This window comes from Cyanistes caeruleus, chromosome 3 (assembly GCF_971803275.1).
Source record: "Cyanistes caeruleus chromosome 3, bCyaCae1.hap1.1, whole genome shotgun sequence".
In the NCBI taxonomy this organism is placed as follows: domain Eukaryota; kingdom Metazoa; phylum Chordata; class Aves; order Passeriformes; family Paridae; genus Cyanistes; species Cyanistes caeruleus.
This window is the reverse complement of record NC_141703.1, coordinates 47,263,202-47,290,648: the sequence shown is the minus strand read 5'-3', so window position 1 is coordinate 47,290,648 and position 27,447 is coordinate 47,263,202. Positions and strand designations below refer to the sequence as shown.

Sequence of the window (27,447 nt, the reverse complement as noted above, 5' to 3'; positions counted from 1 at the left end):
TTCTTGCTGATGAGATCAGATGCCTTCACATGAGTAGTTCTTAACTAAAGTGAGCTCAGCAAAAATGGGGAGTTGTTAGGAGTAACAAGAAAAAAAACACTCAATGTCATTTGTACTTAGGGACAAACAAGATAGGATCAACTGATTCCCAGGGAATAAAATTTGGTTTGACCCAATCCAATATGCTCATGGTCCTCTTTCCCTGCACTCCTTCCTGTTGTCACCTCACAGGCTCCATTGCCTCATTTTGAAGTCAGGTACCTGCAGCTCACTTTCTAAAGAAAACTATTTTGTTTCTTGATGATGGGTAAGGAAACAAACCATGAGATTGGCGGTCACGGCAACCTCAGGTAGGGTAAAGGAGTAGTTGTAGAGGTTGGGGAAAGGGAAGTAGGATGAGAAAAAGGTAGTACTGACCACAAAGAAAACTGTAAAATTAGCAAGGGAGAGTGTTGGTATGCTTTATTTTCCAAAACAAAAAGCAAAAGGAAAGATAAATAAATATATTTAAATTTCATCAGACAGATTAAATGTCAGTGGCATAGGTCAATGCTGGCCTAGCATTTATGTTTTGAATGGCTGTGGATTCAACTTTCCCTTTTTTAACAGATCTTTAAATCATCTACAATGAGAAACAAATTCACATGAATATTGCTTAGAACCTCAACATTCAGAAAATATGAAAATGAATTAAGGTACAGACCATGTTGTTTTACTTTGTATTAAATGTTCAATGTCCGTTTCAATGACAGAACATAAAGTGACATTAAATTTAATGTGAGAAATATCAAAATTTATCTACCTCTTAACAACAGAATTCAAGACATTGAGGTTTTTGTAAACATTAATGGAGTCAGGATAAAGGATACTTTTCTGTATCTGTCACATTATTCATGGGCACAGTCTCATGGACTGTTTACTTGAGCAAATGTACACATGTGGATAAGCATTTAGAGATCAGAAGCCATTAGCAATCAAAGTTCCCAGCAAGAAGATTTTTATATTTCTGGAGAAACTAACTTTAACACAACAGTGCACTTTGATGGTTTGGTTCAGACAGACAAGTGATTCAGAGCATCTTTTATTTATTTATTTTCTTCCTGCTACTCAGTAAAAATAGCTGGGCAATTAGCAACAGTTAAATAGCTGCAACATTACCAGCACTGAATAATTTACTAATTGGCAGAACAATTCCCATCTCGTCCCTTTGACCGGATATTTATTTTATGTGTGTGCTTGATATGCAATATTTACTCCTGATAAACTGGGGGAGGCAAGTGTATTTGCTTTTGCTAAATCACGAGTAGCAAAAATTGTGGTTGAAGTTATGATTATTATGAATATGACATTGAAAATGGAAATAGAAAAACATTTCCATACTTTTTTTTTTCTTTTGTCAAATGTAAGATGTCATTTGTGCTCTGCACTTTTAAATCAGGATTATTAGCTATTCAATGAAAAAAGATTAAATGTTAGAGGTCTCAAAGAGGTCTTCAAAGACTTTTTACCCCTCTGTTAATTTTTATTGTAGCTTTTCTGCTTAAGTAGTTTAAAACATTTTGGAACTTTTTTCTTCTTACCTTTTTTCTCTTAAAGATAAGAATTTAAAAGCGAAATACTAAAAAAGGGCTGAAATGATGAGCTCTTTGTAAGAACATATTTGTAATACAACTTCTCCTGTTTTTATAACGCGGGCAACCTATATTCTGTTCATGTGGTTTTCAAAGAGGAAACTTTAATTTTTCTCATTTTGTATGAAAACAATATCAAAGTGAACATGTTTTACTCTCAATTTCTTTGCACTATCTGATCTTTGTAAGTAATCTATAAAGACTTAAGCCATAGACATGTAGGATACTCAAGTTACAAGTGCCCCAGGGTCTTAAGAGATTTTTTCTGTGTCGTAGAGTTGAAACAGATAACATGTGAAGTTTAGTGATTTAAATATTTCAGTTCTGGAATTTTAAAGGTAGCAGTGCCATATGAGTAGGAACAAAATTTTATCTGCCTTCTTACATCAAGATTTGTTTGCCATCATTATTTATGTCCTCAATTTCTGGTCACACTGATAATATCCCAAATAGAAAGAATTCCAAGTGATTCAATGACTGATGGAGTTCTATCCAAATAAATAGATCTCCTTTTTTAACATTAAAATATGATGCCAACAATCAGGAACAATTTTAAAACATTTTTTAAAAATATTAAATAGAAAATAATAGAAAATAATAGAAAATAATTCAGCAGTGACAGAAAGCAGTTCTGAGAAAAGCAGCAAGTTTATTTTAAAATAATACCTCAGAAGTATGTTTTTTGTTTTCAGTGGAAGAAGTTTGATTTTTTCTCCAGTTGTAGATGTATATACCTGAGAGGCTTGAAAATGTCACAATGAGAAATGTCACAGAGAGAAGATAAGCTGGTACAAATCAACAGGATTATTGAAGCTGGTGGAATGATAGGAGGATTTCACCTCCTCAGCATCTGGTCCTCCTACAAAGTGAACAGCTGATGATTCAAAAGGTACAGAACATTTGTACAAGCAAGGGAGACACCTTCTGTGTGCATCTCGTTAAAAGTTTGTGGCTTTGATTAAAGTGAACTCAATGTCTGCCTGACAGGCAAGATTGACAGAGCAGGAAACCGATGTCTTCCATTAGCCCCAGAGTAGTTAAAAGCAAAGGCAGGAAGATGCAGCTCCCCCCACTCAGGAAGCATTTCCTTTAGGACCGAGCAAGCCATTAGCTTTCAAAGGTTTTCATTCCTTGTGATGAGAATGCTGAATGTCAGACCAGTCATACATTAATGTCTCTTTATTTCAGTATGCTTTTTGATGTTGTTGGTAGGTGTTTAAAAAAAGGAGCAAGGAATGCAGGTAGAAAGAAAGCCATCCCCTTGTGCCCTTCCTTGCTTCTGGCAGCAAGCATTTTACAGACTTTCTTTGCAAGACACAGCATCTATGCTGCCAATAATGTATCCCACTATCCATCTTGCAAACTTGTGAATTTAAGATATTTCAGAGTTTAAACAAATGAAACTGAACCAACCATCACTTAATAGTATATAAATGTCTCTGCTTTTTTAGCATGGTTTTATTTCCTGATAGCTGTTACTCAGTTCTGAACCCAGTAGGGCCAGTGGGGTCTCTTGCAAAGCCTATTCTTGTCAGTACTCTGGGTATCTGGGGGATTTGGGGACACAGAAGTTCTCAATAAACAGAAAATTTATTGGTCTCCACATGAGGAGAGGATCAGGTTCTGCCTGATTTCTTATACCTAGCTTTCTAGAGCACATACAAGATGCTAGAGTTAAGCCAAATTGCTCTGAAAATTTTGGTGTACTTAAAAGTGTAAGAAAAAGAAGATTTTTCATCTTGAAATGCTGTTTACCATTATATCTAGATTTCTATACATAACAAGAATTCTGCAATCACTTAGGAGAAAAATGAGAAACCCTGTTAACAACAACAAAAGCCTGCTATTACTTCTTTAGCATTTATAACCTAATTTTAATCAGGTGTTTTCTACACAGGGTTTTGGGGTTTTTGGCATGCCTAGCAGGTTAAAGGATAACACATACTGTTCTGAGAAGGCACTATGAACGTGAAACCTAATAGATTTTTAAAAGGACATTTAAATAGTATTTTTTTTTTGCTACTTTGTTCTTTCAGTCAATTTTTGTGTGTTTACTATTGCTTTCATCTGGAGTGTTCTCCATGTTTTTTTTCCCCTTTCTTTGTTATCATATGCAACACTAGCACAAACAACCACAGCAAAGCAGCAAGGACTTTTGCCCATGTAATGCAGTCCAAGTTAGACACAGTATCATGAATAAATAGAGCAGGACCAGTAACTGGGGAGCTGAGGAAATCAATGACAGAAAAGGGAAAACAGCCCTTTTCTTCTTGCATGTACACTGTAAATATTTATTTTGGTCTTTTATCTCCTGATATAATCACAGGTGTGAGGAGAAGTGGTTGGTGCCAGCCTAGAGCATATTGACAGAAAGGTAGCTGCTGAAAGTGGGGCTTTAAGGAGCAATCTTAAGGAGGCAAGCCAGCGCTGTGGGGGCTGAGACACACTGGGGTTACATTAACCACAAGAGCTCAGGTAATGACTGTGTCAGGATGGGGGAAGCTGTGCTGAAACCACTGGGCCAGGGAGAGAAGGTTTGTGACACGGAGCTGCCTGGTGCTGCGGACACACCATAGCCCTTCCCAGCATGCAGACACCAGCACCATCAGTGCCCTGCGGGAGGGAACAGCCCAGGTACCAGGAGGGAAACTCCATGAGTCTTACTGGAGACACCGAGAGAGGTAGGGGAAGAGAGAGACTGAAACAGAGGCCGGTGGGTGATGGTTCAGAGACTACCGGTGGAGTCCCTGACGAAAATGAAATTTGACTTCTGCCAATGTGGTTGCAAGTGAGCTCACTTTTGGACACATTTGGATGCTACTTCTCACTGCAGACCAGAGGGTGCTCCTGAGGGGAGGAAGGAGCTTAGCATGTCTGGGCTTGCACTTCTATGATACTTGGATATCTCAGACATACATGCATTCTTAGGAAGCTATTGTTATAGCTTCCTAAGCTATACAGTATTGCTAATATACAGTATTGCTAATATAGCATTACTATAAAAACCCTCAAACAAAAACAAACAGCAATCCATGAAAAAAAAAAACACCCACAAAAAACCGCCACAACTGAAAAAAACCTTTGGAAGTTTTATATTCTCAATATACATGAGGACTATAGAATATATAAATTGAAGATAGAGGTGTCAATGCCAAGACACAAATCTGGAAAACTGCAAAGTATGGCTGTGGGAAATTTTCCAAGAACTTCAGATGCTGAAAATAGAGTGGGCAGGAAGAGTAGGTTAACTCTACTTAGTGTCTTCTGAAGAACATTTTATAAAATAAACATAATAAAAATATTGCTCCTACCAAAGCATTAAATAAATAACATTTTCAGCCATATGAACTTCAAACTGATCACCAGCAATGTGGGACATCACTATTTTTTTTTTTATATGGAGAGTGGCATGGTCTTTTCTATTTTCATGAAACACATACCACCACCACATACATATGCTCTTAAAATAGAAATGCTATTCATGAAGAGTATCCACCTGTTCCACAAAACAGAATTTCTCAAGAAAAGAATGGAAACTGGAACTCTCCATATCCTAATTGTTTGATCTTTCTTGATTGGTTCATAAATATATTTATGTTATACATTAATGTTATACATTAATACATACAATACAACTTATATACCACACAAATGTAAGGCTTCCCCTGTTTTTATTTTTTACAGTATACTGTAATTATTTACTGTAATACCAGTGTAAGACATAGATTCCATTACAGTCACCAACTAATTTATGTTTTGACATTGGATTGTATCAATAAGGCTAGAACAGCTTCTGCCTCTGCATTCTTCCTTTTAACAAATCCCAAATGACATCCCATGTTATGCTTTTGCTTCTATAAACAATTAAATCATATGTTCACATATAACTGTAGCTCTCTGTCAGAGGAAGATTTCTCAGTGATGGAAGAATTTGCCATCAGACTTGCTTCTAGTATTTCAGGTCCGTTACTAATCCAATCAATTATTCTGCATGTAAAATATAATGGGCACCTGATTAGATCTTAGTCTCATTTATTTCTTATTTTTCCCAGTTTCTTTTGTATTGGAAGTATGACATTCTCCTAAATGAACCTTGTTATTATGCTTACTTGAAAACCAACATAGGTGGATGTTATTGGAAATAATTTCACAGAATATAGACGTCAGTATCTCAATCACCATAAATCATAGTGTAGATGTAGTTAAGGTCTGAAGTAGTCTCTCTGTGCTCTCATTTATGTTCAGAGAAATAAAATAAGCACTTCTAGAGTATGATTCATCCCATCCTAAAATAGATGGTGAAAATAGGTCAAATGACTCCTATCCTTAATGCACCTTTTTCTCTCTCTTCCCTATAAAGGGAATCTTAGGTGACTGCCTCACACAGATACCTGAATTCTGTGAATCCCACCTTGTCTTGCTTACCAGTGATGTTTACAGGCCAGGATAAGGCTTATTTATTTAAATCCTGAAAATTCCAGAAATTCTTCAAGAGGTCTAGGTACTAATATATGTGGGTGTCTCAGAATAATTTATTTATAATCTTCTTATCATACCTGTGTTCCTCCAAGTTCACTGTGATTGCAGCTTTTCTGTTAAAACAGCTGTATAGAAAGAAAGGAAAGAAATAGGCCAGTAATGAATCTCCTATTACATCTGAACCTGAGTATTTCAAAAGGGAATTCAGATAAAATTAAGCTGAGGTACAATCCTTTTTTCTTTCATATGACTATTGTAGAACATTCTCCCAAGCTCTATGACCCATGAAGTGTTTTGCACTTTCAGGGGCAAAGAATCAAGATCTTTAACAATGTTGTGATGTGTTCTTACTACAATGCCAGTGAGTTTACACAAATGTTTTACATGGCTTTAGCAAAGGATTTGCTCTTTTAATAATGTTCAGTGCCTGATTACCTTGGCCCTCCCAAACCACACCCTTAATTATATGTAAATGTTAGAACCCTTGTCCAGCCAGGGGCTGATAATTGTATTTCTTATTGTGTTTTGCCCCAGCATGTTACTGGGACAAGTTTAGGGAAAATGCCCTGTGTCATCTGCAACAGATAAACCTGAATTCCCCTGCAAAGCTGTGAGGTTCAGCCCATTCTTGTGTTCAGAAGGGTGCCCATCTGGAAGTGCTTTACAGTTTTCATTAACAGAGAGATTTATTGAATGCAGTAATATAAAATACAAATAAGTAAATCAGAGAAGCATTCTCTATGTTATATACATTGATCTGAAACTCAACTATATATTTTCATGCTTTACATCTGACTTTCCATATTTTTTGCTGTGACAACACATTTAACACTCTGTTTTGGATGATGCATGAAGCTCCATATGATGGCCTGTGTGAAAGGCAAGCCTTTCAGGATGCCAAAGGAGGTGGGTATCCCCACTGGAACTGACTGTGGAGGGACAGCACCATAGGACAAAGCTGCTTTTCAACTCATCCTACATGCAGTGGCTGACGCAATCCTTCTCTGGAATGCTTGTCTCGGAGAGAAAATCAATATGTCTCGGGAGAAAAACAGAAACTGTATCATCCCTAGGAAAGAACTGCACACAGCTTAGTCGGAGACCCATGTTTTCAAGCCCAGAATTTAACAGGACTGACATCCACAAAATCATAGAATGGCTTGGGTTGAAAGGGACCTTAAAGGTCATCTAATTCCAACTCCTCTGTCCTGGGCAAGGACACCTTCCACTGGACCAGGTTGCTCTGTGTTCCATCCAACCTGGCCTTGATCATCTCTAGGGATGAGGAACCTTTTCTGATGCTTCACTACCCTCAGTCCAAAGAGTTTCTCCCTATAATCTAATCTAACCCTACTCTCTTTCAGTTTGAAGCCATTCCCCCTTGTCCTGTATCTACATGCCCTTGTAAAAAGTCTCTCTTCATTTTTCCCTTAGGCTCCCTCTGGTACTGAGAGGCTGCAATTAAGTCACCACAAGGCCTTTCCTTTTCTAGGCTGAACAATCCCAACTGTCTCAGCCTTCCCTGACCGGAGAGATGTTCCATCCCTCTACTCACCTTGGTGACTCTTTTCTTGACTCACTCCAACAGGTCCATGCCCTTCCTGTGTTGAGGATCCCAGAGCTGAATGGGGGTAGGGTCTCACAAGAGTCTCACCTCCCACAATAACTGCCCTGAAGAGGCTGTTGGGGAAATCTGCTGGGTTTAAGGAGCTGGGCTGTTTGCACATAAAACTTTTAGCATTTTTGAGAAGGATTTTGTTTTCTTCTGTCACCTATGGATGGGAAGGACTTCAAAAATCTTGAATGTCTATACAGCCCTTTGCATCAACATCCTTGACAAAACAAATTTCTTCCTAGATCTTTTTGCCTCGTTATCTGCTGCCTTATGCAACTATGATTGTTAAGAACTGCATTTTTTTTAATCTTGCCAAAATGGTAAGTGATATGAGATCTCATTCACAAAACTAGGTGGCTGAGTTTTAACCAAGCATTAACTCTGTAGGGATAGATTGCCCCTAACACCCATGTTCCCTCTATTAGCAAGAGTCACTGCAATAAAAAGGGCTTTGAAGATGCTTAAGTTGTAAGTACAAATTTGGAGAAAAAATTGGGTGGACTGAACTGTAGCCTGTAGTTGTAAGTACATTTATACTGATGTCTTTATAACTCCATTAGAACCACATCAGCAAGAGACTATATCTGCTTGGCTGTAATGCATACTTCAGATCTGGGAAAGCAAAACCATAGTGGTTTATATACATTTTAGTTTGAAAGCTTTTTTCCTGCTGTAAGAATACATGTCCAAATTATGCTAATGCTGTTTACAAAGTAACACATGAATACAATTGAATTTCTTTTGATGTACAGTGTAATTATCTCAGAGATCAATAACTGTGCTAAATGTGCCTTTTATATTAGCACTGTTGTATAGTTCATTATTTTGTCTATTGATCTATAGTAGATACAAACTTTTTTTTCTCCTTTTAATTCCCTTGAACATTTTTATGATATTGCATACTCTGAAACACATTTTCTAAGACACATGATTACCAGTCTCTTATCATTACCAACAGTTACCAGATGAAAATTTTCGCAATTATTTTTTATTCCATTAATTCTCAATCAAATACTTCAGTTGCTTTGGTCTATGTGAGACATTTCTCATTCCACTTGCACATACTGCATCAAATCTCTAGTGTCCTCCTTCACCTTACTATGAATCCTTTACATTTCAAAAGTGAGTATTATGAAGAAATAAAGTTGTGAAAGAGTCATGAGTATCAGACTGAAACTGGGTAGTCTGTCCTACAGTTAGGTTTCATGGAGTTGAATTCATAATATAAAACCATGCTGATTTTGAGACTATTTGTGGAAAACTTGAATGATTTTTCCTGTAATCTACCTATAAGTTACCAATGTCCAGCTTTTGGTATTTGATATATGCTTGCTGTATTCCATTACAGTTGCTGTTGAAGCCAGGTTCAACAGAACAAAGGGAAAGACAGTATTTGTATTGTCCACATCTGCCCTGTTTTGACTCTCCATGTTTGGAGAGTCATAAACACAACACCTGTGTGAGGCATATCTAACAGGTCAACTGAATGTGATACACTTAGGTTTGACCCAAACCAGGGCATAGTAAGGCACTGCATAGTACAAGCCAGTTAGCCTGTTCTGTGACTTAAAGCATTTAAAGCTCTGGGGGAGAAAAGTCTCTCCCTCTGAATTGGGTTACATTCAATTCCACATTCTTGTAGCATGCTGTCATTCCTAAGAAAAAAAGTGTCACTCCAAGTTTTTGCTAAATCAGGGAGTGTCTGTCTGTGAACTCACACCAAGCATAATTTTAACCAGTGTCACCACTGCCTGAACATCCTTTCCTCATGATCATGCAGCACCAAGTGCCCTAACATTTTTCTGAAAATATCTGAGATTTTTATTTGTGGGCCATAAGCAAATTGGATTGATACCATGCATGAGTGTCTGGCCCTGTAAGCTGGACATGGTAAATGTTTTCTTTAGCATTGCTTTTGCATATAGTAACATTCTAAATTTTACTTTCTGATTCTGATATTTCAAGACACATGTGTACTTGTGTGCACCAAAATGGGTTAGAAAAAGAGTGTGCCCCCTGCAATCTGATTTCAGTGGTACTGTCTGACTTTGTGTTTTGGCCACACACCTCCATAATAATGCTTCTTGCAGGAATATTTTGTGTAGATCCACTTGGTAAATCTTTCTGTATTATACGTGGATTCTGTTTTGTAGAGTCATAAACTGAATTTATATTTAGGCCACTTAGCCACCTTTTGCTTACCCCTTTACAGGAGAAAAAGAAAACTTATGTATTCCTATACTCATGACATCTTTACCAGAATTTTTAAAAAATTTCTTTACAATGTCATTGTGAAAACTTGTCTAGCTCAGGAGAGGTTCAGTTCATCTAATGCAAGCACAAAACTGATAATTTCAGCTGTCTGCTGTCTGCTAAGCCTCAACTATTAAAATCTTTCCTATGTGCTCAGAGCCACTCATTCAGTTCTGTTGACTGTGTCCTGACATAGTACATATTATCTTTGGTGCTACTACTCACCTTCATTAGTTACCTAAAGCAGAGAGACAAAGTACGCGTTCCATTACATAGTTAGAGCCTCACCATGTACTTCGAGCCTGGGAATCCTAACATATTTTATGACTGGATTTTAATATAGACTTTATATTGCACATATGCACAAATATAATTTAATTTTTTATTTTTTTTTTTAATAAAGCAGGCTGATGCTTGCAAATGAGCTGGTGAGTTTGGGCTGTACTTGGTCTTTGATGCACAATTCTGATGGACTTTAAAGGAGATGAACTTTCCCAGGGTGGATTTTCACTTCTATACTCAGACCTTTACAGGTTCTCAAGCTTAACACTGTGGTGCTAACACCCTCTGAAAGCAAAGGCCAAAATCATTGTCTTCTCTTGTCTGGTCTTGAGTTTTTTCATATGAACATCTTAATATTAATCATATTTTATTAAGGCAAAAGTAGGATTTTGTTTCTGTGTATATTATAGGGAATTGATGAGTTCATCAGAAGTTACTAAAAAGGACAGAAACAGGCTTGTTCACTTGTGTGTCATAAATACAATATTCTTTCCTAGCCCAAAGTTTCTTTTCTTTTCTCCAGTCAAGCTCTCCATGTTTTTAAACTTTCTGCTGTTAATAATGATTATTATTATTGGATCAAGTGCTGCTATACCTGTACATTTTGAACTTCCATATGAAAAAAATCAGCAAAAAGCAATGCAGAGCTTATTAAATTGATGAAATGACAATTGGGTACAGAATTTTTGACTTAGGATTCTGTAATACACTTAAATAAAAGATGTTTCCTGAAAATACTTACTTTAGCAAAGAATGTTCACTGAAAGATTCCCTTAGCACGGAATCATTTTGTAAATTCTCAGTATTTCTTTGTTAATATATCAATATTTTTGCTAGCTCATTTTCTTACTCTACCATTTAAAAAAAAGCATGCTCTCTATTTTTTTTCCCCTTGCACTGATTGTTCCATGTTTTTCTTCCTGAAAGAATGAATTTGCCATGTAGTTGTGGTGAAGTCATGCTTTGTGTTCAGAAACAAAAATGCATTCTACAGGAGAAACAGGACATTCCAAAGTGTCCTGTCCCTCAAGTGTTTGCAAAGATCCTGGTTTCTAAATACAAGTAGACAGGAAACAAAAATAGGTAGCTATTAATAGCATTAATTTATATGATTTGTCTGTACTTCAAATGCAGTTTTTCCTACCATCCAGATTAGATTCCTTAGCAGCCAATCTAAATGTCTAATTGAAGAGTAGCTTTCTGAAGAGTCTGTAACTGTCGCTTGGCTTCATCCTTCTCTGTTTGTTCCTAAGGTTTCTTTCCTCTCTTGTTTTCCCTCTGAAACAACAATGCACTCTATTTTGGGGTTGCTAGTCATGATTCCAGGAATGGGAATCCAACTCTTGAGTACAACAGGCTTTACATAGTAACTTCTTGGCAGAAATTCAGAAATGCTTTGGCCAAAGGGAATTAAAAAAAGACCCAGAACAAGGGTAACTTGAAATGAAAGACATTCACAAAAAAAAAAAAAAAAAAAGGCAAAAAAATAAACAACCAAAACCCCAAAAAGTGTGAAAAACCTGACAAAACCTCACACAAAAAAGTATCTTCAGCATATAAAAGACTGAAGAACTGAGATAAATTGTGATATTTGTTTTTCATGTTTAATTGAAAGCTTTTTGCTACTCTATCACCAAGTATCATGAATACTAAGATACTTCTCTTCTAAATGTGTATGTGTATATGGGAACGTTCTAACTCCAAGCTTGCCAAACATGAAGTCCTTCTGTTTGCTCTCTTTTTAAAATTAACTCTTGATGGAGGATTGCTTCCATTCAGCAAGGGAAGGAGTTGAAGTTTTCCCTAAGTCTGGGGAATTAACATAAGAATGGTCCTGGAAATGATAAACTGTCTATAACACTACTCTGTTCACAAAGAAATGGTTCGCAGTTCCAGGGTTCCTGTCTGGATGCTGCTTCTCTCTCTACCCCCCGCCTATGCCCACTGCAACAAAGGAGAGACATTTTTGGGGTCAGAGCCACAACAGGAGCTTTGAGATTTGGCACCTGAATATGTCTCTTTTTATGTTTTCCCTCACAAGTTCCTTTCCCTCTTTGTGGTTATGTCTGACTTATCATTTGTCCCACTGATCATGTCCTCCTTTTGAAATGACTGTCCCAGCTGGCAGGATGTGGACACTTAATACAGCCTTTCCATCATACCTCAGAAAGCTTCAAATAGTAGGTGCTCTATTCAGTTCTTTCTTTAACAGTTCCTTTAGGATTTGAAAACCAATAAATTCCCATGTTATTTTGCTCTGCTTTTCTGCTTTTATCATTACCTTGCCTCCCTCCATCCTCAAATCAGTTAAGAGAGAGAAAAGGAGTGCACAGGTGACAGCCAAATACACTTTTCCAAAGAAATGACACATCTAGTTATTGCCAAGGAGAAACACCTCTCTCCTTTCAACATTTATTTATCTATTGTTAAATGTACCAAAGCATCTATCATACTTTAAACAGAGTCTTTTTCAAGCTATTTAATAAAGTGTACTCGCACTTATGACTCCTTAACCAGCAAACCATACCCTAATGGATAGATTTCAAGTTCCTGACCCAAAACCCTTAATTAACTGTAAACCAAACATTCTTATTCTTCTTCAGAGGAGTATTATGTTAGCAGATTTGGAAGTTAGTTCTGAAGGGACCTGTTTTTATAGTACCACAGATCCTGAGGGGGGAAAGTAATTTTCTATTCCAAGAACACATCTACCACTAGTACCACTGAGAAGAAGAGCTCCAGTTGTTTGGGGTTTGTTTTTTTTTTTTAAGCCCTAATGACTAGTTTTTATTCCATAATCACAGAGAGACCCTTTCACCTGATGATTTTTGTTTGGTCTTCAGAACACTTCCTTTTCTTCTTCATCATTCATCAGCTATGAGGTCATTAATTTTAAATGGGAGATTCTCAGTAACCAACAGAGAATTTCAGTGCAAATCAAAACTTCTCCAGCTGATAAGCTAATTTGTCAGTGAGGCAGCTAAGCACCCCTTTTGTTTTGTATGGAATTTTCCAGAGAGTCTTTTAGGCTGACTCCAGAGAAATCAGGATCACAATTTGCCATGGGCCTTCAGTCTTGATGGAGGTCCTCAAAGAAAACAGAGACGTAATTTTCCTTGTGTTCCCAAGATCTCTATACCTCTGTATACCTACAACTATCTCCGTTCTACTGTCTGCTGGGATATGCTTGATCATACTGCCAATGTATGGATGCGTGCCAAAAAATTGTGTACGGCCATTAAGGAACACTTGTTCTCTGCCTGAAAGGGCCCCATTACACATGTCTGTCCTGAAAAAAAAAACTTGCACAAAAGCTTAATCTCCAAGATATGACAGCTAACAAACTCATTAGAATCCATACGGGGGAAGGGACAAGTGGGACAAGAAACCAAAGCACCTCAGACATCCACTGTTTTCACATCAAAACAGCAATGAGAAAAAAGCAATGGAACCAGCTTTTTATCAAACTAGGTGTAGATTATCTGTGCTGAGGAAACTCCACAACACAACGTAGGATCTAGTATGTGGGAATTCTGTTAAAATTCATGTGCACCCTGGCGGAACTCAGCAAATTGAAACATGCTGAATTAGCATTAACTTCTCTGTCCAAAGAAATTTTACAGGCCAGATCATTGCCTCTGTTATGACCTGGGTTTGCCCTATGCAAGTTGTTAGGTCAAGGAAAGGGAGAGGAGCAAGCACGTACTTGCTTCATCAATGCTCTGACTGCACATAGGCTGTGCGGGTTAGGGCAGCTGGGCTCCAGTGTACGTTGGCTGGAGGAATCAAGAACATGATGTTTTCTTCATTCCTCCTCCACTTTGCAGAGCTTTGATACAGAGAGGCATTTCATCTGGCATGCATGCTCCAGAAGCATGATTTTTTTCAAAAATTAAGCTCTAATACCCAGTGTATGTGGGCAAAATATGTGTATGAGGTGAAATAATGGCAAATCAGTCTTCTAGTTGAGACACTGTGTTATGACAGTTACGTAATACAGTGTTCTCCAGTGTTCTAATATCCTTAAAACCAACTGTTGCTCTATTTCACATTGCATTATATGCAGAAGGGAATAACAGGACTTGCCAGTTTTGATCATGCCATCCCCAAAGCTGTCCTTTTTTCATTCTCTTTTTCACCTTCAGAACAATTCAGTTCCTTCTTCCAGGTGACTTTTCAGGCCATCTCTTTGATTTTGATGAAGTATAAAAGTGACCTCTATTCTGACTGCCCTGTCCCTACTTCCTCTTGGCCTGGACCATTGGGATCACAGCCAAAGCAGCCAAAGATTAATTACAGATCTGTGCAAGAAAGAAGATCCTTCGTACTGGGATTATTGATGAAAACCCAAAATATTTTGATTGCTTATAGCACCAGGGCCTGATCCTGTCAGCAAGTCAGATGCAGACCTCCCATTAGCTCTCTGCATGTCCTACAGGCAGGCAGCTGGGGCAGCCAGCCCCCTTCAGAAATGCCTAACAGATCTGCACAGGAGTACGAACCAACACATGATTTTCCACATGTAATGCAAACTCAGCCTTACTGCCGAAGCATTGTGGTAGTTGAAGGAACACGTTTCTCAGATCCTTTCCCAGACTTTTATGATTCAGGGTAGTTAACTGGAAATGCAAAAGCCAGCCGAGTCTCTGGGTGGGTGCTCATATGGAATTTTGATGCATCAGTAAAGGAGAGAGAAGTCATCTTGTAGCACATTTTGTGCTATCAAAGGTGTGCTGGGCAGTAACGCTAATTGCATTAGGCTGTGTTCAAATAAAAATGCTTGAAAGAAGTTCTGTCGAGCTTTGTGAATATGTGAACAGAGCTTGTGTATGTGACTGTTGCAATAAAGTGAAAATGTCTCTCAACAACAAAAAAAGAGGAAGAAAAGAAAGAAATATGTCATTAGTACCTCAAGGGAAATTTTCCCTCCAGCTTGTAACCAGTAATAACTCATTTCTCCTATAAGACATTTTCAAAGAGGTGGTTTCTTGATCATAAAACAAATCATGACACCAAAAATCCACCCAATCAGAACAAGACACTCCATTGCACATGCTGCATCTCGAGGGAAAGGATGAGACAATAAACAGCATTTAACAGATGTTACTCACATTGCTTCACACACTGTTGGAAGGCTCAGACACCGTAGTTCTGAACATGGTGAAAGCCCATAGAGTAGGGTCACTAAGAACATATTTTATTTAGGAAGAGATAAAAAAAAAAAAAATTATTATTTATACATGCATAAGACAAGGTCTTAACAAAAGTAATAATCTTGAATCTTTCCACCCCACTGCTGCCCTTACAATAAGATCTTTCAATAATACAGAAATCAGTAAAGGTTATTTAAATTTTTGTTTATCAGTAAAGATTATATATCAGTAAAGATTATATAAATCAATAAAGAGTATTTAAAGTTCTGAACTAAGAAATAGATATGCTAAATAACAACCTTGGTAGCATCTTATAAGGACTATCTGGATCTGTGCTAGCTCTGAATCATGGGGTTTCAAGGGAATGTTTTATTATAGTTTTGGCTTCAGTGTACTAACACCATGTGGGTTTTTGCTTTAAGTTCTGAGTTTGAATGGACCAAGTACTTCAAAGCAAGACTCTAAATCAGGAAAATGCAGTGAGTTTCATATGCTTTCCACTCAAAACCATACCTTGGCCCAGATTCCTGTACAACGGAGCCCAGCCTCACTTGAAACTCAGCCCACATTTGTTGAAAGCGTTTACAAATCCCACCAAAACTGGCCCAAGTTTCAAGTTTGTAATAAAATCCAAATTCAAGAGCTCTTCTTGGCTACAAATTACTCTCTGTTCTAGTAATTCCTACTTGTTTCCATTAAAAGGGAAAAAAATGGTCTCATTCATGCTGATTTCTTGCTGTTGCACTGACAAACCTGGAATAATTCCATTAACTCATCAAGGTTGTTTTAGATTTGCACCAGGATAGGTGTGAGCAGGTTGATCAGCGGTTTTATTAAGACAAAAGTGGGCAGCTGGGTATACTCCAAGGCCACAATTTCTAAAAGCAACCCATGCCTTTCTGTTGAAGTTAACAAAATGCAACTGCAGACTGTTGGCTTCCTTGGGTATAAGCAAATGTTTCTGGCTACGACCATAGCACTTGAAGTGTCTCAGCATGATGCCATGCCAAAAGGCAATATCCACCATTCCGAGCCTAAGCTGTGGCAGCTCCCCATTCTGCCTGCCTCCCCTGCTCCCTCCTGCCCTTTCTGCCAACGCCGACCTCTGTGCAGTGACCAGGGGATCAGGCTTGAGGACTGTCATTTGTTTCCACCTGTGTCCACGCCTTGCAAACAAGCAGGACTTGAATCAATAACATTGACCACAAGGATAGTTCTGGAACATGCAGCTGGGGACACCAGCAAGGAGGGTAGCACTGCAGTTTGGATTTGAAGTCACTTAAACCACCGTGAAACCATCCCTGTGCTTGCAGAAATAGCATTGTGTAAGTATATGCCTCTGCATTTGCCAGGCTTTACTATCTCACTGTTCATTGCAGATTTGCAGGGCGATATTACCATCTATTGATGTTATTATCGGTCATGCAACGTTAAGAATGATATCATTGACACACCTAATACCTGAACCACACTGAATCTTATTGTCTGAGAAAAGCCCACCACAAACAAAACACATACACACAAAAAAAAAAAAAAAAAAAAAAAAAAAAAAGGAAAAAAAAAAGGCTGCATCTATTGTCATCCAGCCACCAAACCATAGTAGGGGGCTATGGTCACATTTCTGTAAGAACAAAATAGGCTTCATAGCAAAATCCACACTGCAGTGTTATGGTTGCCACCTGATTTGAGACTGGAAGTGCTGTAACCTTGCAGGGATGTAAGAGGGTCAGGTAAAATGCAGTGGCAGACAGATTTTCGTTCTGGATGTTTAGACCAGTTACCCTTTCTGCACTTCCTCTGTCAGGAATCCTCAGGAGAACTCACCCTGACCCCGTAGCATTACTACAAGCCAAGGCCAGGCTTGCAGCACTCTGCCTCGCAAAACCAGTCCATTTGGCCTTGTTTTTCATTCTCTCCTGTTCTCTGGGGAGAAGAGGGAGCTAACTGAGATACAGACGGGGGAATCAGAAATCTACATTTTTGAACGAGCCTCTTTCAAAAGGCAGGTTTGCTCCTTTGCAGCCTTTCCCACCTTTGTCAGCCCGAACGATGAATGTGTTGTTAAATAGCCCCCAGCTCCGAGCACGCCTTCTGACGGTGGCACAAACACGTCCTAGCACTGGGAGGACTCCTCACAGGCTCCCACAGTTTGCTCCCACACCTTCTTGTATCACCCAGGCAGACCAGAGGCGGCTTTGAGCAGCTCCTCCCCACCTGCGGCCACCCTCACCCCTCCCTTCCCTGACCCCCTTCCCCCGCAGAAACGCGGAGGGCTGCGGAGCGGCTACCTGAGGCCCTGAGCCGTGGAAAGATGTGAAGGAGCGCAGGGAAAACAAAGTGAACGCCATGAGAAGGCCGTCCCCCCTTGCCCCCCTTCCCCAGGCGGGCCCACCAGAAGCGGCCGGAGCGGGAGCCGCAGCCGGGCCACAGGCCTGTTTGATTGCCTAAGCCTGGTGGCCAGACAATAGGACCAGAAAGAATGGCTGCTTCCTTCCTTCCTGTCGAGTGTTCTGCCTGAGTGAGCAAATTCAATAGCACTTCGCTTAGCAGCAACACCAGGCTCTCTCGCACAGGCGAAAATCAACAAAGAGCCATTCTCGGGCATTTCCAACTGCACCTAAGCCAAGGCACTGAGCTGTGGAGCCATCCGGCCTGGGGAGGGGAGCCGCGCAGGCATTGCTCTCGGCACAGTAAACATCCAGGTTATTCTTTATCGTGAAGCACTGCTTTTCCCCCCTCCCCCTAATGTCAGGCACTTTGGTTCCCCATCCTACCCCCAACCCCTGCCACTTACTCTGTTTGTTGGTTTGGGGGATATTTTTTTTTTTTTTACTTTATTTTATTTTTAATTTTCCTGATTAATTCGGTGCTTTAAACCCCTCCATACAGGCTGCTTGAAGGGTGCTAAGAGGTATTCACACGTAACTAAACTAGCTGAAGGTGATGCTGTGTAGAAAATCTAAGCCTGCTGCCTTCTGCAGACTCAAGTGATTGCGCATTTAAATCGCAGACTGGCTGAAAAAAAAAAAAGTAGGTGTCAGTGAATGAATATATTTGATAAAAGTGGGCAAGCAGATGACCGTGACTATGCTCAGGTGGGTATAAACTGAAACACCAGTCCCTATAATTTTAATAAATTAGAAAGGAAGATAATAATTACGTATTGAAGTTTTTATTAGTATAAGGCTCTTTTCTGTCTTCCAGATCCCATTCTTTATTTCAGTGTTGTGCCAAAATAAGGAGGAGCATCGTGTTGCTAAAAAGACAAGGACCCAGGACGTGCACCCCCAAAGCTGACAGAAGTCACAGTTTTTGTAAGCACTGAATTTCTACATCTTTGGGACTCTGAAGTGGGTTCAGTCCATGAAGCTTTTCCCATGCAGAAATAAAAGGTGCACAGTGTTTGTACATCACTTTGTAGCACGGCAATCAAACAGGAGGAATTCCTGTGCATCTGCAGTAAGGCATCTCCCCTTGCACTTGCATGGCATAGGATGTGGGGGATACTGAGGAACACAGTGTATTCTTGTGAACATCTGGGTTTGTTGATTGGGGGGGGGGGGGAAGAGAAAGGGGGAAGTACAGAAAGAATCTCAAAAAAATAAAAGTTTACGTGGAATTTTTGGAGTGATCTGTCTCTCTCTGTTAAAAAGCTTGTTTTTTGCTTTTTCTCTTTGAAACAAGCAGAGTAAGATTTTGCACTTGCCTGCTGCATCTGTTTTCTCAAGCAAAGACCTGTTTGTTTTTCCCATTGTGTGTGAACCATATTTGAAACAGACCACTGAGCCAAGTTACATCAAGCCTGTTTCTTTTCTTTTCTACTTCTGAACTATGACAGATTATCCTAACCCATCTGCAGACATGATTAAAATATGAAAATAATTTTTACTTTTCTTTTGAACTGCCTTTGATATACTATTCGCTGTCAGATAATCTATAGAGTTTTAACATCTGGTAATTCAAAATGGTATGTTATTGCAGCTGAAGAAAGAACTATTTAGAAATTTTTATAGCAATTTTTTTTGTGGCATCCAAGATTGCAATTGTGGCTTCAGTTTACAATAAACTTGTGGTGGTACAATTATGACTAAATTATTCATTTTTATGCATCAGAACATAGTTTATAACACAAAGGAAACTCAAACCCAGCACAGAGGATCTTTATTAAGATACAGATCCTGCTTACATGATTTGGATAAGTGACATTCAGATATGTCATCACCCAATCTTATGAAACTAGCTCAGACAACTTTCTATTAAGCAATAACCTATAAGTGACAAAACAATATCTATTTCAGTCATTGCACAGTGAAGACTAGATTACTGTAGTTGAAAGATTTTTCTCTTTCTCCAAGAGCATCCAGAAGAAACATGCAGAGAAAAAAATAGCAATCACAGTAGGGCAGCTGTGTAGACTTTCATCTTCTAGAATTTGAAATCAATACAATTTATAGATAGAGCTGATCTATTTAGGCATTCATGTTCATGGTCTCTTTCCCCACAGAAAGATATTCACTGACTCACTCCTGGTAAGCACAAGACCCGCTCCTGGTTTGATTCTCTTGGGTTTCCTTTGGTTGTTTTAACCACTGGAAAAGCTTATGATACCATGCAGTTGGTTTACTCCTAAAAAAGTAGTAATCTAAGGGGATGAGGTATGCAATGTATATTTTTTAACCTAATTCAGGTAAAGTTTCCCTAAGAAAACAGTCTTCTGTTGCTTGCCCTGTAGAAAAGAATTTGTAACTAAGGATGAAGAAACTGATTTAGATCTAAGAACAGCACCACCGGGCTGTATTCTGAATGCCCCAAATCTGGTATGTGTACAAATTTTATTTTTGCTGCCCCTTACTCGATATCCTCTGGAAGTGATATGCAGGTAGGTACCTTTCCCACTCCCTTCAACCAGAAGTGTGCAATACCTTAAGATTTCAGAGTCAAGTCTGAAGATTCCACACGTTCAGGTATATCACATTAATTCTGAGCTCAAAGCGAAACAAACTATCAGATTCTAGCATCTGTGAAAGTGGTTGCTGGCCATGAGCTGCTCATTATAACACAACCTCTTTTCTTTTAACACCTTCTGTTCTTTTAAAATGGTCTGGTACTTATTTGGTTTTTTTTTAATCCCCATTGTAGTCAAGCTAGAGAGAGGTCAGATGAATCAGACATTGGTTAAACCAACAGAGCTGAGATAATTTTTGACAGTTATATAACCTCCCACCTTCATTTTAGGAGGTTTCTCATACATCTATCCAATAGGGCTTCCCACAAGCTCCTAGGGAAAGTTGAGAAGATAACTGCTTAGTGTATTTAAGACTATATATTAAGTATATATATTTATTATATATTAAATACTCTCATTAACCCTAGGCATCTGCATTCCTCAGACTTTTGATCATTTATGGTCAGATTGCACCTGTGAGGTAGACTGATCCTTTTAGAGTTGAGGAGCTGAGGCCCTGTCTTCACTGCCATGGGGAAGTGTGGCAGCAGCAAGGACAAGCATGGCTGTGTTGGTGGCAGTGACCAACTCAGGCACTCAGGCACTCATGGAAGCATAGACAAAGCAGCCTGGGATGCACAAATCTGTCTGAGACCATCAGCATTTAACCTTCACTGAAGCCATGCCATTGGAGTGATTCCCATCTGCAATTCCCAATTTATAGTAAGTGATTTGCTGAACCATATAAAACAAAGTTGTCACAATGGTGCTTTTGATTAAAATTTTTATAGGGGGCCACAGTGGCCTTTGAAAGCAGTGGGGGTTGACAGTGGTCTAGTGGTGCTGCTAAAAAGTTCAGGAATGCTGAACTTTAAGGTTAGGTTGTCTGACTGCAGTGCAAATATATGCTAAGTGACTTGCCCAAGGTCATTTGTATTATGATATCTATAGTAGAGCAGGCACTGAACACTGATTTTCTATAGCTGTGGTTAATGCTCTAATCTCTGCTATGAAAAGAAAAAATATTTTCTAATCTGACTAAGTATGTTCAATTGTATCTTAGGCAAAGTTTAACTGGCTATACAATATACATAAGCAGGCTAATAAGCATATCAGGAATCTCCATCTTTACTTCTTCCCTATGTGAACACTTGAATTGAAACAGCAGTTCATTTTAATTTACGCCTTCTGATATTTTTGATGCAGACTCCAACACAAGAATTGAAATGGGACACACTTGTTCCCAAGTGAGAAGAATCACAAACTGGTTTGGACAGAAACAATGAATGACCTGGCTTGAAATCACTTTTTTTTTTCTTCCTGCTGGAGAAAGTTGCAGTGGTTAACTAAAGGGACAGCTTAAATTAATCTAGTTAAACTACACTAAACGGTGGGTGGAGGTCTGTTACATATATTCAGAATAAACAGTTTACAGCAGTTTAACTGGGTCATTCTTGAAAAACTGTGCATGTCTTTGTTCTATAGACAAAGTCTGCCATTATTGGGGTGGATATTTCTTTAGAACCCAAATTTCAGAACTTGGAGTGAGCTTTTCTCCTTTGGGTTTATTTACTGCTGTACCTCATGAAATTGTCACTCTCCTGCTTTCCAGAGACTAATAAATCATGTGACAGGCTGTTCTTCTCAAAGAGTTTAATGGCTTGTACATATTGCTAATAGGCTAATATTGCAAGATTACTTATTATTACTGTAAACAGTGTTTAGTGTCTTTTCCAAAGAAGCTGGCAGTACTGATTGCAAATGTTTTGGAGTATCTGAGAAACTGAAAATGCACATAAATGCATATTATTATATAATACATATTAAAGTTTTTTTCAAATGGAAGAAAACCCTTTCTCTAGATGGCTGTATTTTCACTGGATCTTATTGAAAGAGAATTTAAACATTTCAAATAAGTAATAATTTTGGAAATTGTCACTAAAGAAAACAAAAAGTAATAAGAGCAGAAACAGTAGTGGTGTGTGGAATTTCACTCAGGGTATATAAGAGTGTAAAGGAGCAGCCTTTTTCATTCCCCAGAACTGTTGTGCAGACACTAGTGGAAGCCTATGCAGGGGGAAATAGATGGTATGGAGACTGCAGTAGTTCTGTAAAAGTATGTCACAAGCTCAGAGAGACGGGGGGACATAAGTGGGTAGGGTCTCTTTCATTTTTATGCAGAAAATTAATCATGGACACAGATCTGAAGATTTAGTATGTCTGTGCTTAATTGTATTGCAAGCAACTTACACCTGCAAAAGAAAAATGCCCCATTTGCAAATCCACCTCTTGGGTGTGGAGTTGGGGTGAGAACTACTGTCATGCAATAATTCATGAAATGGAAAATGACTGCCTACACACTTGGTTGCATCAGGTGCTTTACATAGTTGTCTGGTTTACAGTGTGACAAAGTGTAACAAACTGATGCACCCAGCAGCATGACGTGAAAGTGCTTCACATTAAAAACTGTGAGCAACCAAACCATTTTTAAATACAGGCAGAATCTATAATAAGCAGCAAAACGCCCATGCCTCTCATGGCTAATGAGAATTCCCATCTGTAATGGTCTGCCACATCCCTGGTTAATTAGAAACTAAATTACTAACATCGCTAATTATTCATAATGACATTCTTTTACGTCTGTTAAATTAGTTATAAAAATGATTAGCATAAGAAATGCTCGGCTTTGAAATACTAGTCAGTAAGTCAAAAAGCCTCTGTTTGCCTATTTAATCTAATGAAAGGTATTTTATCTCACATGGCATCTAAGCACACAGGCAAAATTAACCCTGTGAAAGTAAAGGGTTTTATCAAACAAAGCAGAGCAGGGTTGCACTACTATCATTTACATGTACATATACAGACTGTTTCCATTAATAAATGTATTTCAGAATGCTGTTCATACTTTGAATAAGTTACATAATTTTCAAGGGAATATGTAAAAAAAAAAAACCAACAACCAACCAACAACAAAAAAAAACCCTTTGAAAAATGTATGTCATGATTTAATGTATTAATAAAAAGATGACCCAACTGTCTCTCAGGTTTTCCAGATACTTGACTAGCCTATTTGTTTAAAAGGTGTATATGAACAGGCAAGTTTTCACAGGGTGTCATTTTCCATATAATCAGAAGGGCTTTGTACGAAATTGTATAAGAAAGCATTCAGGGTTAAAATTCAGCATGACTCTCCCCCAAACAACCCTTCCTGCACCTTCACCCCCACTCCCACTTAAACCCTTTTGGAGGTTCCTGCCCTCCCCTCCCTGTTCTCCTCTTAGAAGCAAACTCAGCACCATTAGCACACAAATGCAAAATAACTAGCCTAGGCCTCTTCCCAGGAATACAAATTAGGGGCAGGTAGTTGAAGAGCTTAGAAAGCTGAAATAGCGAAGTTCACAATGAAAAGGATGAATAGATGAGAGACTGAAAGTGGGGTAAAGTGTTCAGCTTTTGTCATTTAAAGTGACGTCTTTAACTCTTTGCCTTCATGAAGCTGCTCTTCACAAAAATAATAATGAATTGCAATTAAGACCTGAAGGACAAAAGGGAATTATGTGTGAGAAAAAAAGAAGAGGAAAAGAAAAAAAGAAAAAAAATTATGATGACAACAAGATTATTTTTCCCTCTTATGCAGCATATGAATATCTGTCAGGAAAGCAGAGAGGATAGTTTTAGAACTGTCATTGTTTAATCTGACAATGGTGCCACTGTAGATAGTGAAATCAATGATGTCATCAAAGCAGCTGGAGAAAAGTTTGAGATGGCTCATCAGATCTTCTAAATTTATGTCTACACATGAAGCCCCGTAGCTACTTCACGTTCTGTTCTGCTTTTGGGGACATAGTACTGCTTCTTAACTAAATAGGAGATATTTTAGTTGTAATAGGAGTTATTTAGTTGTAGTTTTAGCTGTGTTTAAAGTTATTTGTCCTTCAATTATGCAAAGCCTTTGATTCAGCTGCACCTCTGGACTTGACTGCCACCTGTTTGTCCCCTGCTAGAGAAGTTCCGTTTTATGCCATAGACCTATGACTAAAGTCATGGTGTGAGTTACAGCTTTAAAAGACTTCTTTAAAATGTATTATTTGTGAATATAGTTTCCTGCTGGCAGTGTAAAATGGAATGGCTCTTTGATCACACTGAGGACAAGCAGTTCCTTAAACCAGTCGTCTGGTCCATCTGAATGTGGGGAATGGATAGAGACCCAAGTTAGGTGCCAAGGCTCTAGTCCAAATTTTCTCTTACCTTTAAGTTATTAGAGCATCTCAGAAAAACTGGGAAAGGTGTCTGGAAGAGTTCCATAAACCCCTCTCCCATTTATTACTGCTACAGTATTTCCAAACAAAATGTGTTCATCAGTCTTCCATATTCACCCACAAAAGAACAAAAATAAGCCATCACTGTGGCACCTTGTAGCAGGCGATGTAGGATGGATCCACAGGTTAGGGATTGCAGTGATTGGCAGAAGGCTGCATCAGTACTTAAACAGCAAAGTAACCAGTAGAATCTCAAAAAGATAGCTTTTGAAGACAGAAAAGGAAAAAATAAACTGGCAAAATAAAAGTAAATAATAAACTCAAATTTTAATAATTTTAATAAACTCAAACCTCAAATATTTATAATAAAAAGTTAGATGAATAGTATTAGACAACATTTATCTAAATGACCAGTGAGGATTATAGATCCATCTTCCGATTTTACCTGGGATGTTCTTTCTAATTCCTGAAGATGTAAATATTTTTTCAGACACTGTAATGGCCATTTTACATTGTTACATTACTGAATTTAATAGCAATATACTTTGGGAAATTTTTTCCAACAGACCCATTCATGCAACACTTAAAGCTTCAACATATGGAGTCTTATCCAAAGTTTACCAGGATCTTTAATTTTATAAAAGAAAACTGAACATTTTACAGGTTCTCCTGTAATTCCTGTACTAATAGCCAGTATTTCTGGATCAGATTTTGGAAATACCAAAATTCTTCTTAAAATAAGAAGAAATATTAAAATAAGAGAATAATTAACAAATTAAAAGTGACTGTGCACTACTAAATTAGCTTTTCAAAAAGGGTTTACGTCAATTCCAGCTATTGCACTTGCATGACAGTTTATGGGTGTAGGAGGAAAGAAAATCTCATTTTATTTGCATTGTTTTACCTATTTTCTTTGTTAGGGATATTTCAGCTCTGTGGTGATTACTTGACATTCCATATTCATTGTTTACTGTGACATTAAAAAAAAAAAAAAAATCAGCTATTTAGCAGCTTTAGGGTATGTCTCCAGGGACAGGTACAGACAGATGCAAGCTTGTCTGTCTGCTCTTCAATTGGCCAGACATGAGCCAGCTCTGATCCAAAGTCATATAGAGACATTCACATGGCACTTGTGTTTTGAAGTAACCAGCAGGGTTGAGCAACCTGAGTGCAATTACTTGATTTTGGACAGGATCTGGCTCTGTCTGACCAGGTCAGGGCACAGCCAGAGGACCTTGGATTTGTGCTTGTCCAAGTAGTCATGCTTCAAAAACCTTCCAGAACAAAAAGATGGACAACAGTGACAGCTGAAAACAGACTTTTCAATGTCATTATAATGTAAAAGGAAAAAAATCTTAAGACCAATTTTCTTTATGGTAACATAAATTTGGATGCTTTTCAACAATCTCACCACAGTAAAAAATGAGTTATAGCTTTATGTTTAATTACATCTTAGAGATCATACATCTATTGTGAGATGTTGTGATTAACTAGTTCTTAAAAAGACCCTCCAGACAAGAAGTTTTTGTGGCTTTCTTCATTTCACAATTCCTTTGACTTCTTAAGCATATTTTAATGATTTGCCTCTTTCTTATATTAAAAAGAATCAAATTAATGTGCTTAAATTCTGTTATAGTTGATGGAAATATTAAAAATTATTCTGAACTACTCATTTTCCTTAGCATGCCTAAGTAAATATTTCCAACACTGTGGTCTATTCCAGCTTGAAATCCCCCAATGAAGTCAATAGGAACTGAACACGTGTATCAGAAGTCAAACTTTGCCTCTTTATGATTTCTAGAGCATTTTTTAAAGTCTCTGAAGGAACAAGTATATAAAATATTTTTTGAGGTAAGCCCCATAAGGAGAACAAAAGCAGGTATTATTTAACAGCCTCACCAAAATGCAGAGGATCTGGAATAAATCAGGAAGAGTTTGGAACGGATTTATTGGAAGGGGGATGCTTCTGTTTAGCTTTCCATTTTTTACGGGAAGAATTAGAAATGTCATCTGGCAGATGTCTATAATGTTTTTGGAACTGGAAGGAAATTTGGCTTTTCCATTTGGTGTGGGTGGATGTTCCTCTAGGCCACATTTAACATGTAAAATGAGAGAGGTGGGTTTGAAACCCTTCCTAAATTGAGACCTGTAGCTGCATGTTTTGCAGACTTACCTTAGAAAATCCTCTGCCAGTAACCTGCGTACCTGATCCATATATTACCCCCAGGGAGATGGCCCTAAGCATTAGTTTCACCCTTTTTGCAGCATAAAGATTCAAGCCAAAAAAATCAAAGTATCAGGATTCAGAGCAACAAAAAAATCAATAGACCAGATAAACTGGTTTATCCTCCTTGCTGCTGTGCAAAGGAGTTATAAACATGACCTAACCAGCCAGATTCCACCAGTGCATCTAACCTTATCTACATTTCATGCCACGAAGTACATTTTAGGTTTATGCTTGACATTATATATAATGGGTGTCCTCTCTATCCCTCCTGGAGCAGGATGTAATCCTAATCCTTCTGGATTTAGTGAGGGTGGGAGGGAAGGCTACTGCTGATAATAATAATCCTGATAATAATAACTGACACAGAAACAGTGAAAGCCCTCATATATCTCAAGAGACTATGGGAAACTTCAGAGTACCACACTCTTAGTGCTAGATGAAAAAGCTGAAAAGATACAAACCTGAAGAAGATACAGAAGGACTTGAACATTTTACCAAACATTGACAAGAAAATCTAAAGTTATTATGTCCCAATACTGAAGTATGTTTCCCTCCTCATGAGAAGAAACTCCCAAGTTATAACTCAGCTGCTATTCATGCATT

The 27,447-nt window shown here is 38.3% G+C and overlaps 2 long non-coding RNA genes across 2 annotated transcripts; one reads left to right on the top strand and one right to left on the bottom strand.

Moving 5' to 3' along the window:
* Positions 1-1,218: 1,218 nt before the first annotated feature.
* Positions 1,219-17,894, bottom strand: LOC147654135 (uncharacterized). The gene is made up of 4 exons (XR_015284512.1): positions 17,702-17,894; positions 15,372-15,444; positions 6,188-6,235; positions 1,219-5,618 (listed from the first exon to the last, which is right to left on the bottom strand). It is a non-coding gene; the product is annotated as an uncharacterized LOC147654135 (long non-coding RNA).
* On the top strand, positions 17,448-19,497 carry LOC111926378 (uncharacterized). The gene is made up of 3 exons (XR_002862899.2): positions 17,448-18,115; positions 18,303-18,508; positions 18,618-19,497. It is a non-coding gene; the product is annotated as an uncharacterized LOC111926378 (long non-coding RNA).
* The last annotated feature ends 7,950 nt before the right edge of the window (positions 19,498-27,447 follow it).